At 40.9% G+C, this 12,131-nt stretch overlaps 1 protein-coding gene and 1 long non-coding RNA gene across 8 annotated transcripts in view; one reads left to right on the plus strand and one right to left on the minus strand.

The window, feature by feature from the left end:
• SLC41A1 (solute carrier family 41 member 1) overlaps nucleotides 1–1,181 on the minus strand; it is a 38,128-nt gene extending 36,947 nt beyond the window's left edge. For 2 of the 5 annotated variants that reach the window (XM_025176473.2, XM_088153280.1), the window contains exon 1: nucleotides 1,045–1,181. The gene's annotated coding sequence lies outside the window, so the exon portion shown is untranslated. Of the gene's footprint in view, nucleotides 1–389; nucleotides 492–1,044 lie in introns of those variants that run through there. The other 3 variants (XM_088153281.1, XM_025176476.2, XM_088153282.1) reach the window with 3 other exon arrangements.
• Nucleotides 1,182–1,381: 200 nt separating this feature from the next.
• LOC148214231 (uncharacterized) overlaps nucleotides 1,382–12,131 on the plus strand; it is a 37,298-nt gene continuing 26,548 nt past the window's right edge. For all 3 annotated transcript variants that reach the window (XR_015798533.1, XR_015798534.1, XR_015798535.1), the window contains exons 1-2: nucleotides 1,382–1,605; nucleotides 4,145–4,269. This is a non-coding gene — a long non-coding RNA (uncharacterized LOC148214231). The remainder of the gene's footprint in view (nucleotides 1,606–4,144; nucleotides 4,270–12,131) is intronic.

The raw sequence follows: 12,131 nt of genomic DNA on the forward strand, positions 1-12,131 counted from the left end.
AGGCAATAAATAACATTAATGTTTTGGAAAGAGACTTTAAATCTGAGTTTAAAAGTTCACCCATAAGGAGTGAACACTGGACAGAGGCTTGCTCTCAAACAGCTTTGTAATCTAACTTTACAGTCAAAGAAATTTGAAATGTGCTGTCTTCACCCAGGCCTTTAGTGAGGGAGAGTGAGACCCCTTGCTTCATCGTGCTTGCCATTTTTTATCTTTATCTTTTACTGATTTTATTGTAATTTCCTTGTTTGATTGTTGTGGCATACAAGTAATAAATTATTATTACGTATGAGTCAGACAATGGCTTCTTAATCATTCAGTTCCATGAAATAAAGATAACCTAGTATCCCACCAAGTTTCACAAATGTTTTCTGAAAGCGATATTCTACCTTATCTCAATGCATCTCCTTTCCTTCATCTCTTAGCATCTCTTAGCAGCCCATGTTCTGAGATCCACCGGCAGGCCCTTGATATTCGTGATGACCTGACTTTCCCCCATCAGAAAGTCAGATTTAATTCATGCATAATTTAGTCAGATACCTCCCTTAATGCTCTTTATATCACTCTAATCCATACTGTCAGCATCCTATTACAAAATCCAGGGAAACATCTCAGTTACCCAACACACACGTCCTAACCTGCTTATCCTTCCCTTTCCCGTAACACACTACCATCAACAAAACCTTCCCCTCCCGAAAGAATTACATCCCTATAAGTGATACCCAGAAACGACTGTAGCCCCCCAAAGAAGAGAACAGCCGTCTACTGTCACGGGGACCCTGCTTCTTTAACCAGCATCCACAGCCATTATCCAAAATAAACCAGTCTGGTCCTCCCACCAAAACGCAAGCCCCGGGTGCAAGGGGGCAGGAAGACGAAAGGGGGCAGGAAGGCGGGAAGAAAAACACTACAGAATAGGTACCCACAACGCCCCCCCCCTTCCCTATCCAATCCCACTGCCTGTACTTTTAAAGCCTCCTCTGGAACCTGCATCGTTACTTCCACCACTTGCCTTAGTTCCACTTAGGCAGCGAACGAGCCTACCTGCATCCCAATTCGGCTTCCTGATTCCACTTCTGGGTTCCGCTATCTAGCCTTCCCCCCGCTCACCTCTCCCTGCGACTGCTGGCTTACAATTAGAGCTGGGACTGAGAAGCCGCTGCTGCGAGCGGAGCAAGAGAGGGGCGGGCTAAATCTAAACCCCTCCCACACTAAGGAAATTGACATCACTCGCCTCCAATGCTTGTCCGCCTGTTTCCCGATTATTGGTTCTACACCGCTGACACGAATGACAATTCCGAGCTTCTGGAGCGGATTGGTAGCTGCTCCAGCCAACCGCAGCAGGGGAGGAGGCGGGCTTTGCAGGACGCCTTCCCTTCTTGCCGTGAAGAGAGACGGAAGATGGGTTGCGGGCTTGGCAGGGTGGGAGCCAATCACGTGCTCGCGGCGAACGCCGTGGCGTTCCTTTCCTGGGGAGTTTCGGCAGCTGTTTGGAACGGGGTGTTCGGGGCGCTGGCGCTTTAGGGAAGAGCATTTGCACAGCTGGCAGTACTTGGTCCCGGCAGCGATTTGGGAGGGATTACGGACAGCAATTGTCAATCGGAGGTAGCGGAATGAAACGATTACATTGTCCTTCTTTAGAGTGCAAGAGGGAAAATAACTTTTTAAAATATCCTTAACTAAAGCCAACATCCCTGAAAGCGGGAATCTAGCTCTTTAGGGAGAAGTGCTCTGTTTCTCGATAGACTAGTTTTCTGTTCCCAGAAAGTGTTTACATCTCTCAGTGGGTTTGTGTCTTTTAACGGGTAGCGGCACTTGGCCGACCTTGTCTGGGCATAGAGGCAGGCAGGGTGGCACCGTGTTAGGACTTGGATGATAGACCACCAGGTAATCCAAGCACTGTAAGTTAGTCTGGAAAGTTGAAAAATCATTTAGGGAAAAAGGCAATGCCAAACCAGTTCTGTAAGGCTACGAAGAAAACTTCATGATGTGGCTATCAGGAGTTAACACTGACTAGTCTTTCTGTTTACATTTGTAATTGCTCTAAGATGATTTATTTTACCTTGAAGTAGAATAGTCCAGTGTGCAAATGCTACTGTCATGTTGTAGCATCTACACAGCCAAGCCTCACACTCCTGAAAAAGAAATAGAGAAAGGAGTTAACTGCCAAAGATTAATTTTCAGATATGACACCACACATGTACTCTGTCCTGAGGCAAATGGATCAGGAGACCTGGATAGGGGCTTGTAGGTTCAAGGGAGAATACAGTGTGATTAAATTGTGAAGTGAGTTGAGTCAGAGACAACAAAAGCTGTGTCATCTACTTGTTCCCTGTATTTATGTAAAGTACAGTTACATAGGAAGTAGCATGGAGTTTCCGTTTGGGTTCAATATGAAAAATACATGCATATTTCACTGCATTTATTTTATGCATACTTTCCCCTTCTGTTTTCTGTTTAGAAAGGCTGCAGGAAGTAGCTGCCTCAATCACTTTTCAATATTGCAAGATTTCCATTTATTTCATGGAGAAGGAGACGCTCTCGGGTTATATTTTCAAGCATTCTTCCAAGGAGAATGCTTAAAAATATAACCTGACAGTGTCAATTAAATGACTTATGGAAAATCTTTCAAACCCCCCTCCCCATTTTTTTAAATAGCTAGCTTCATTCACTCTGCCTATGCTAGAGGAAAGAAATGCTAAAGCGCTAGAGCTAAAGAAGTGTTATTTATTACAGTATTACTTTATATATCCATAGGGCATCTGGGCATTACGGACATATTTTTAGATCAAACCTGATAAACATATAGGAATTAGCTCCCCCCCTTTCTTTCCCTTAAAATGGCAAATTCTTTTCAAAGTAAAAATACAATAGGTAAAGATGATATATTACCAGTTATAGTGAGAATTATAAAAACACCAAGGAATTAATGGGAGCCTGTCCAGTAAAGATAGGTAAGATGTGGTGTTTCTGCAGCTTAATTAAGACTGTTCCTCATTCGTTCAGTTACCATACTGTTATTCAGTGACTTCAGGCAGCAACAATGAGCTACCTAAAGATTGTTTTGATTACATTTCTTCTCTGACTAATTTAGTTTAGTATCCCAGTTGTTGAGATTTTTCCCCTCCTTCCAATAATTGAAATGGCTTGCCACCATCTCCCTAGACCAGTGTTTCTCAACCTTGGCAACTTTTAAGCAGTGTGGACTTCAACTCCCAGAATTCCCCAGCTAGAGGTCCACACATCTTAAAGTTGCCAACATTGAGAAACGCTGCTCTAGGCAGTCTGAGGTGTAGTTTGTCATTTCCCACAGATGGTGACTAGGTGGGGATTTTTTCTTTTTTCTTTTTGCAAGAACAACGACACGGAGGTGGGTGCCAGCCAGCTGCCATCTTTTGTCCTCCTGTTGGCCAGCTGGAGAGAGTACAATGGAATGCACCGGTAGAGACCCCTATTGCAAGGCAAAATTCATTCTGGGGTTTTCTGTGTGGGAGCATCCTCTGATAAAGTTTCTGAAACTAGAGGCTCAGAGAGACCTAAATGCTTATGTGACAAAATCACCATCTTCTAATTTAACACAAAGTGCTTATTTGAGAATATATTTGTGTAAAATTTAGGATTTGATATTTAGTTTTTCTGAGAACAACAGAAGAAATATGAAAAGGGGAACACTGAATACTGTAAATATAATATGTTATCTATGCTAAGGGAGAGGAAAAAGGCACTTTTAGCATTCAATTTTCTAATTTTTTTATATAAAAAACCACCAGTAATATTTCTATGATATTTAATTGTAATGTTTTTTGGGGAGCAACTGAGAGGAAAATTGCCTGATGTTTTTTCCTTATGTCTTCACAAATAAAATGGTTAGGAAAACTTGCTTTTTTGTTAAAAACAAAACTTGACATTCAAGAAGGGGGAATGACCCATAGACTCCTCTTCCTTCACCACAGTCTTGGAGCTGAGCTGGGTAAGATGCCAAGGTTTTCAGATACTTTTGAAAGCAGAAACCACTAATAGTAAGTTATCAACTTTTCTCAATCAGATACCTGCTCTCAGTGATCCCATATACTAGATATTCTCACATGGATATTTCCAAATTTCTTTACTTAGTGATTTATAGGAATGTTCCCATTTATAATAGGTTCTGGCACCTACCCAGCCTTGGCTGATCTTGAAAGCCTAAGGAAGTTTGGACTAGTTCGTACTTAGATGGGAGACCACCAGAAATCCCAGGATTGTGAAATTGAAAAAATATCTCAGAAGTTGGTAAGAGCAAACTATTTCCTTTTGTTGCCAAGAAAACTACACAAGCATATTAATATTAGGAGTCAAGCTTGACTCACAGACATGACATTATGGTGTGGATATGCAAAATTTATCAGTTCAGAAAGGAACATTTTGGAGAACTCCCAACTATGCCAAACTTTCTTCCAAACCACGAAGTTCCAGTTTGGAGAAATAAATCCTAGAACTGCTTCTGCTTTAGAGGACTTAATTCTAGAAATTACTGAATCACCCCAGAACATCATGGTCCAGGACAGAGTTCAGCAAGGTCTGGAAGGTGAATGGAATGTTCTGGAATGTTCCATTCCTAAATCAACAAATTTTGCAGATCCCTACTTCATAGTGTCATCTAGCCAGTGCTGTGGTGATATAAAGCCTGTCTTCCTTCCTGATACCACACAGTGAGTAAATCATTACTGGGGAAAGTATCAGAATTTTCAGCTTATCATTTTTCCTAAATCTGGTGTCTCCACTAATATGTCTATCTTCAGTATCTATAATTCCCAATTCTGCTGGCTGAGTCTCATAAGGTTTGTAATTCATGATACCTAGAAGGCAGTAGGATAGGGGTTGTTAAGTAGTTAATGACTTTATGCAAGACTGGTATGTAGGATCTCACTGTTGCAGTTCAAGTGGGGGGAGGGGCAAGAAGCACCATGTTGAAACTGAACAGCAAATTTCGTAGAGATCAAGGGCTCAGACTAGTGGAGAAACATCGTTGAGAAATATCGACATTTCAAATTAGCAACTGGATTTGGACAACCCCCCCCAACTTTGATAACATTTTGGGGGGACAAAATGTTCTTAAAGCTTCCAGTTATTCAGGATTTTTTTTCCAGGCTTTTTCCTCCAAATCAGTTTTCTCAAAAAAAATTGCATTAGAAAAGTCAAATTAAATTTCAGAAAATTTAGTCTTAAGGATTACTCTCCCAGCACCCATATCCAAAATATATTGATTTTAACTAGCTCTGGAGACTGAAACACTGTCGCTGGGATCAATATGATCTGGCAGAGAACTTTTGTCAGGTTGTGAACTGGATCATTAAAATCCAAATACAATGGGGCAAGAAGACCGCCATTGGGATTTCAGAAACCTCTTCTAAGTTCACCCTAATATTAACCCTACATTCTTGATGTCTCCTTTTTGCATGAATTAATAGATTTCACCTTCCTGGTTGTGATGGCAGGAACAAATGTCTAATACTCATAAAAAGCTACAGCAAATAGATCTATGCCACAGGTATCATAGAAGCAATATGCTCCTGCTGTTAGCCATCATATATAATCTGGGTCTACTTTTCTTTGTCTTTGGCCATTCAGCCAGCTTCAGGGATTGGTTACATAGTTCCAGCAGTGGTTAACCATTGGCCATCTAAAGTGTGGCTTTGAATGGACTTCGAATGTGCAAATATATCTGCCTTACCTACCTGTACTCTTTGGCTGGATTACATATACTATATCTTGCTTGATTTAACTATACATTATTGGTTGAATCATAATAGAATAAACCTATGGTTTACAGATGACAGTGGCTGGGATCACACAACACGCTAAGTCCCAAACAAACCACATGGTGGCTTAGCAGAACATGGGATCCAGATTTTACTCTCCTGGCTGTTGATTTAGCATAGTTACCTTAGCACAGGTATAAGTCTCAGCTTTCCTCTATCCTGCCATGTGTTTTTGGTTATAAGTGCAATACATTTACTAAGCTTTGGCCCAAACTTCTGAAACACTTGAAAGCTCTAAGGCTTGTGTAGGCATTGCTGGATAAGTGTCTTTGGTCTCCTTATCTGCAAGTTCAGAGTATGAGATAAGTGCAATTCCCTCTGACCTGAGAACATACAAACATAGAATTGTCTCGTCATGATATTCACACATGCTGGTCTTGTGCTCTGTAAGATATAATAGATAACCCACCACTGTGAAATCAGTTGTTCCCTCAGCTGGGATTTAAGGCACAGCTGGGATTAAAGTGTCCTCATATCCTGTGTAATGAAGCTAGATTCCTATGCAGCTGCTGCTGTTCAACTGACAAAACAGCCACCTGTCAAATAAAAATTCCAAGTTTCCCCTCCAAATATATTCATTCTTGATTTAATAAAATACAAAAACAGTGTCCGTTTTGTTTTGGTCTCATTTAATAGATCTGCTTCTCTTCTTAAATATTATGGGTACAAGTTTAACGTGAGTCCCATTTAGTTAATTTAGACTTCCTGTAACATTAACTGAGACAAGTATCAACTTAGTGAACTCAAAATTATATATGAGGAAATAGGCATAGGATTGGTTATGCAGATTAACATCTCTAGTGCACTGCTATGGGATGCAAGGAGTGCCTACTAACTTTATCCAGAAGAAAAGTAATAGGAATATAGGTCTTGGGCAATTGTCTATACAATTCTGAAGAAAAGAAAAAAATTTATTTTAAGAAAATCCAATTTTTTATTGTTGAATATAAATTCCAAAGCAGTAATAATGTTCTCATGCCAGACGTTGCACCAATCTGTGTTTTGCTTCTGTATTGCATGGTACCCACTTACTGTTCATGAGGCAGAAAGTAAATGGAAATCTAGCTCCAAAGACCAATACTATTTGATTTGCAGAGTGGTAAAGCAGTCAAGATATCAGATAGTAGATTTGAGACAGACATTGTCTGTAGAGAAGGAATCTTGGATTTTAATGCTTATCTAGGTTTGTAGGAGGAGACTGGGATAAAGATTTGTAATATCACTTAAAGGATGTTTACCCCACAATTGCCACTTTTGTGTGTTCCTTTGTGAATATGCTGAGCTTTCCTTTTTAGGGAGCTTACCTGTGTCAGAGACATAGCATACGGCCTCTTGTGATTCTGAGGCATATCTTTCCTGCATGCTATTCCACGATCAGAAATAGAAGAAAGACAGATGTAGAAAGAAAACAGAGAATGGAGGGGAGCTTATAAAGATGCTTGTAATTTTGAGTAAGCTGTTTGATCCTGGCCTATATGGTGTAATGTTAATGGCTACTCCACCTAATGATAATGAAACACATTGTAAGGAAAATCTGAAAACAATAATGGAATGTTACAGTAAGAGTTGCCCATATCTCAATTTCCCTGCTTCGTTGACCATGGCATTGCTTTGTCCCAGGCTTGACCAGCTGAGCTATCATTAAATCCATCATTTCCCCCTCCCCTTAATGTGGTCATTTTCCTTCCTGTTTGACACCATTTCCTTTTGTGCTGGTGGCTGCCGTTCCTAAATCCATCACAAAGAAGGGAATTGGGGAGAATGATGCACGGCACTCCCTTTCCCATCACACTGAGCTCATGCTATCTGCAGAGCCTGCTGTCCCGGGAAACTGCTAAGCCCGGAAATGAAGCACAAGTTCCCTTGAATGGCAGCTCAGCCAATAGGCTGTGCAGGGCAATTGTAAACATGTTCCGGCAGCAGCATTTCTGAGAGGTGCCATCTAGCAAACCTATATTTCTCAGGAGGCCTCCATATTAGCGCTCTGTCTGCAGTGAGAAGAATGGCAATTGTTCAGCCTTCATTTATCACTTTTAACATCTCTGACCGCTCCTAAGGGGCATGGGAGGGATGTGTGGTCAGCCTTGTAATGGAGTTTAGTGGTGGTAGTTGAGGCATGGAAGAGCAACAGAGGCTACAGGGCTAAGAAATGGCAGCAGAACTCAGAGAAGGGACATGCCCAGCCTGTGAGCAAAAACTCTTGCATGGCTTAATATTTACTCAGGATAAGTAGCAAAAATAGATTAAGAAAGTGCGATGTCAGAGCCCAAAATGACATTTTTTGGAATTGTTTAGTAAATTGTTGAGGCATACCAGCAAGGTCTGTTGCTATCAGAGCTATAGACTTCTCCCATTACAAGTCCTCTTTAAGATGTTTAATTAAATACCTGATTGAATCAGAATCCTCCCTGCCAATAGAAAATTTAGAAGCCATGTTTTGATCCCCTTTTCATCTTTATCCTCCTCCCCACTAGGGTGGGGATGAAGTTCATCCACTTTTGACTCTTCAAAATATATTTGGATTCCTTTTACTTTACACAGTGTTCCTCTGAGGGACACGTGCCAGTCTTTGCTGTCTTTAGGGGAGGAAAAAGCTTAATTTAACAGCTGAAATCTACAAAAAGAGTGAAAGATACAGCACACCATCATTCCTGGTGGCTTGGCTACTCCCCCAGAGCTAAAATGAAATGATGCAAACACTCTGCATTTTCTTATTCTGTAAGCATAATTCAAAGAAAGAAAGATAATTGCACATGTTCATCTTTGTTTTTAAAAGTTGTATATGTGCATGCATGTGCATGTATGATTTAAGGCTCTAACTAATGATCCAGAGTCAGATCCTGCAAGTCAGACATAAGTAAAAAGAAGACAGAGAATGGAGGGGAGTTTATAAAGATGTTTGTAATTTTGAGGAAAACAATCTAACTCAGACCCAGAATCAACCCAACTTGCAGATCAAGTTTATTTATTTATTTAGTCAATTTATTTTATATGGTGCCCACCTCTCAGTTTATGACTCTGCACAGCTAATATAATATTAAAACAGGAACAAAACGAGCAAAATAAAAAACACAGAAAATTGTACACACGTACAAGAGGACCCCCAAAATTGCACACTAGTTCTTCTGGGGAAATGCTACCTCATCCTTAACTAAAGATCCCAGATCCAGGGAGCTCTAAAATCCATAGCCACTCAGTCTTGCTAGGGTTATGCTGAAGCCTGTTCTTTGCCATTCAGACACTGGGAAAGAACATCAATTTGTCAGCTTGGGGTAGAGATGTATAACTGAGTATCACCAGCATCCTCATGATATTTAACCCCATGCCAAAAGATAGCCTCATCCAATGGGTTCACGTAGATGTTAAATAGGAGAGAAGAGAGTGTAGAGCTCTGAAGGATCCATAAAGTTGGGATCTAGGGCTAAATCTCTTTTCCTCCTACCAACATCGATGGTACTGGCCACAGAGGAAGAAAGAGAACCATTGCAACACTGTGCTCCCCATTTCTAGTCCCTGAAGTCAGTCCAGAACGATACCATGATTGATGACATTGAAGACCACTGAGAAATCAAGGAGGACCAAGATAGATGCACCATCCCCATCTCAATCCTGCCAGAGATAATAAACAAATGTGATCAATGTCATCTCAGTACTATATCCCAGTCTAAAATCTGACTGAAAAGGGTCCAGATAATGTATTTTTTCCAGGGGTTTCTGAGGCTGCAGACCAACCATTTTCTCAACAGCCTGCCCTAGAGGGGAAGGTTGGAGATGGGAGGAAAATTGTCCAACACTATTGAATTCAGCAATGGTTTCTTGTGGTAGTTCTTGATTACACAGCAACTGGTGAGTTTAAATGTCATGCCTTGGCTTGCTTCCTGATAAGCAGCATTGGGAAGCTAAGCCAAAATAAAATGAACAAACAATACTGTGGTTTAGCAAATGTATGCAATTATTCTTTGTTTATCTGACTGGCATCCCAGTTGGTCTTGCTAATTATCAATTGTACATTGAAAGAAATATTTAACCCTTTCTTCCCTTGCCCTTTAGCTGATATGAGCTTTACGATTTAGGGTTAGACGTAAATGGCCTTGTCTGAATAATGTGGGTGTATATGTAGCATTGAGAAAAGAGGGGGGATAGCACTTTCTACATACCAGAAGAACTACCACAATGAAAAAAAACCTAACTATTCTCTGTAATCCCAGAATATATGATATAGAATAATGGGTTTAAGTTACAGGAAGGCAGATTACTAATTGAATATTAGGAAAAAACTTCCCAATGGTAAAACAAATGGAACAAATTATCCAAGAATGTGGTATGTCTCCTTTCTTTAGTGGATGAGTTGAAGCAAAAGGCAGGGGATCCCCATCTGCTGGGGATACTATAACTAGAATTCTTATATTAAGTGGAGGGTGATGGGTTGGTAGGGTTTGAACTCCATAGCCTGAATGGATGCCTCCCACTCTATGATTCTGTGACTTGTCTCCCTCTTGTCATAGGAGACAAATCACAGAATCATAGAGTGATTTAAATACATTGGGTTCATACATTTCACTTGATGATGATGATTTATTAAACTTGTATGCCACCCAACTCCCAATGACTCTGGGTGGCTCACAACAATTAAAACAAAGAAATTAAAATAAAACCAATAAAAGGAAAAAAAAGATAAGAATGACAGACTGGATGGAATGAAGCAAGGGGTCTCACTCTCCATTGCCAAAGGCCTGGGTGAAGACCCAAGTCTTCACAGCTCTTCTTAATAACAGCAGGGTAGAGGCCATCCAGATCTTGGGGTGGTGGTGGGGAAACCTCATAAATCATGGTTTGGTTAACATGGTGTTTTGACAGGAACTGAAAAAAATATGTCTCAGCATGCTGCATGAGCACAGTCACTGAATCAGATTAAGTTTCATCTAGCTCAGTGTTTCTCAATCTCAGCAATTTTAAGATGTGTGGACTTCAACTCCCAGAATTCCTCACCCAGCATGTTAGTTGAAGCATGGCTAGCTAAGGAATTCTGGGAGTTGAAGTCCAGACATCTTAAAATTGCTGAGATTGAGAAACACTGAGCTAGCTTTATATTGGTCCATACACTCAATTGGTAGAGGCTTTCCAAGGTCTCAGGCTGGGGCTTTGTTAGCAGTGCTGGTGGAATTGGGGAGTCAACTCAGGATCTTCTGGACACAAAACATGTCTTATCACAGAGCTGTGGCCCTTCATAGAATCCTAGTGTAAGGTTCACGGCCACCCAGAAAACTTGAAATCAATCAGCAGTACAAAATAAGAGACTTCAAGCAGGGACTTCTCTAAGCAGCGTTTTATTTGGCCAAGCAAAAAGTCTGGGTGCCCACACCATGCACCAAGAGAGAGCAGGGTGGCACACCCTTGGAGACAAAACCACAGCCTTTTATAGTATTTTTAAAAGGGCAGAACTTATTACCATTATAATGAAGATGAGTTTACAGCCAGTCAAAGAAACTTTAGCAGAATACATTATTCCCCGCCCTTGTTTGCTTACATTAATTTAAAGGAGTTCCCCCTAACTCTTATACCTTGTCAGTCCCTGCAGACCCTTGTTCTGGGTCCTCCCTCCTCTTATCAGGCCTCAGACTTAGTCTCTTTGGGAGGAGTTTTCCCTATTATCTGAGCTAGCTCATCTGTGGTTAGTTGCTTCCTCTTGCAGTTTCGCTAAGTGCTGTTAGTATTGAAGTTTGGCTATAGAAAACTCCGCGCATGCTCTAAAGCTATGAAGTTAACATTGCCAATTTAGATATTGCCAATTTAGTTTTTGATCCCTTCACTAGGGTTGCAAGGTCTTCTAGTTCAACCCCTGCCCAGTGCAGGTATCCTCATACCATCCTGGACAAATGGCTATCCAAATCTTCTTTTGAAAACCTTCAGTGATGGAGCACCCCTGACTTTAGGAGGCAGGCTGTTCCTCTGCTTAATAACTTTCATAGTCAGGACATTCCTCCTTATTTCAACTTTGGATCTCCCTCTGTAAAGCTTCCATACATTTAATAGTAGCCTAACAAATGCCTCTGGGAAATGTATAAGCAGTGTTAGTGCAACATCCAATACTCCCACTGTTTGTCATGGGGGCTTGTATTCAGAGATATCCTGCCTCTAAAATCTGAACAATACCAATCAGGCTGTAGAAGGGACCTGAATGGGGATGAGCAAATCAGAGGAACTTTGGGTAGGTAATGTTGAGGTCAAGGGTGGAGAGATTAGCTTTCAAGAGCTTTAGATTTGAGTACCAGCGGTTACCTTGTGTTAAAAATCCTGCTCTCTGGCATAGCCTGACACATGCATGCTCTGTAG

Source organism: Python bivittatus, unplaced genomic scaffold (assembly GCF_059951505.1).
Source record: "Python bivittatus isolate LINGU-HERP-01145 unplaced genomic scaffold, Pbiv_v1 ctg000700_np1212, whole genome shotgun sequence".
In the NCBI taxonomy this organism is placed as follows: domain Eukaryota; kingdom Metazoa; phylum Chordata; class Lepidosauria; order Squamata; family Pythonidae; genus Python; species Python bivittatus.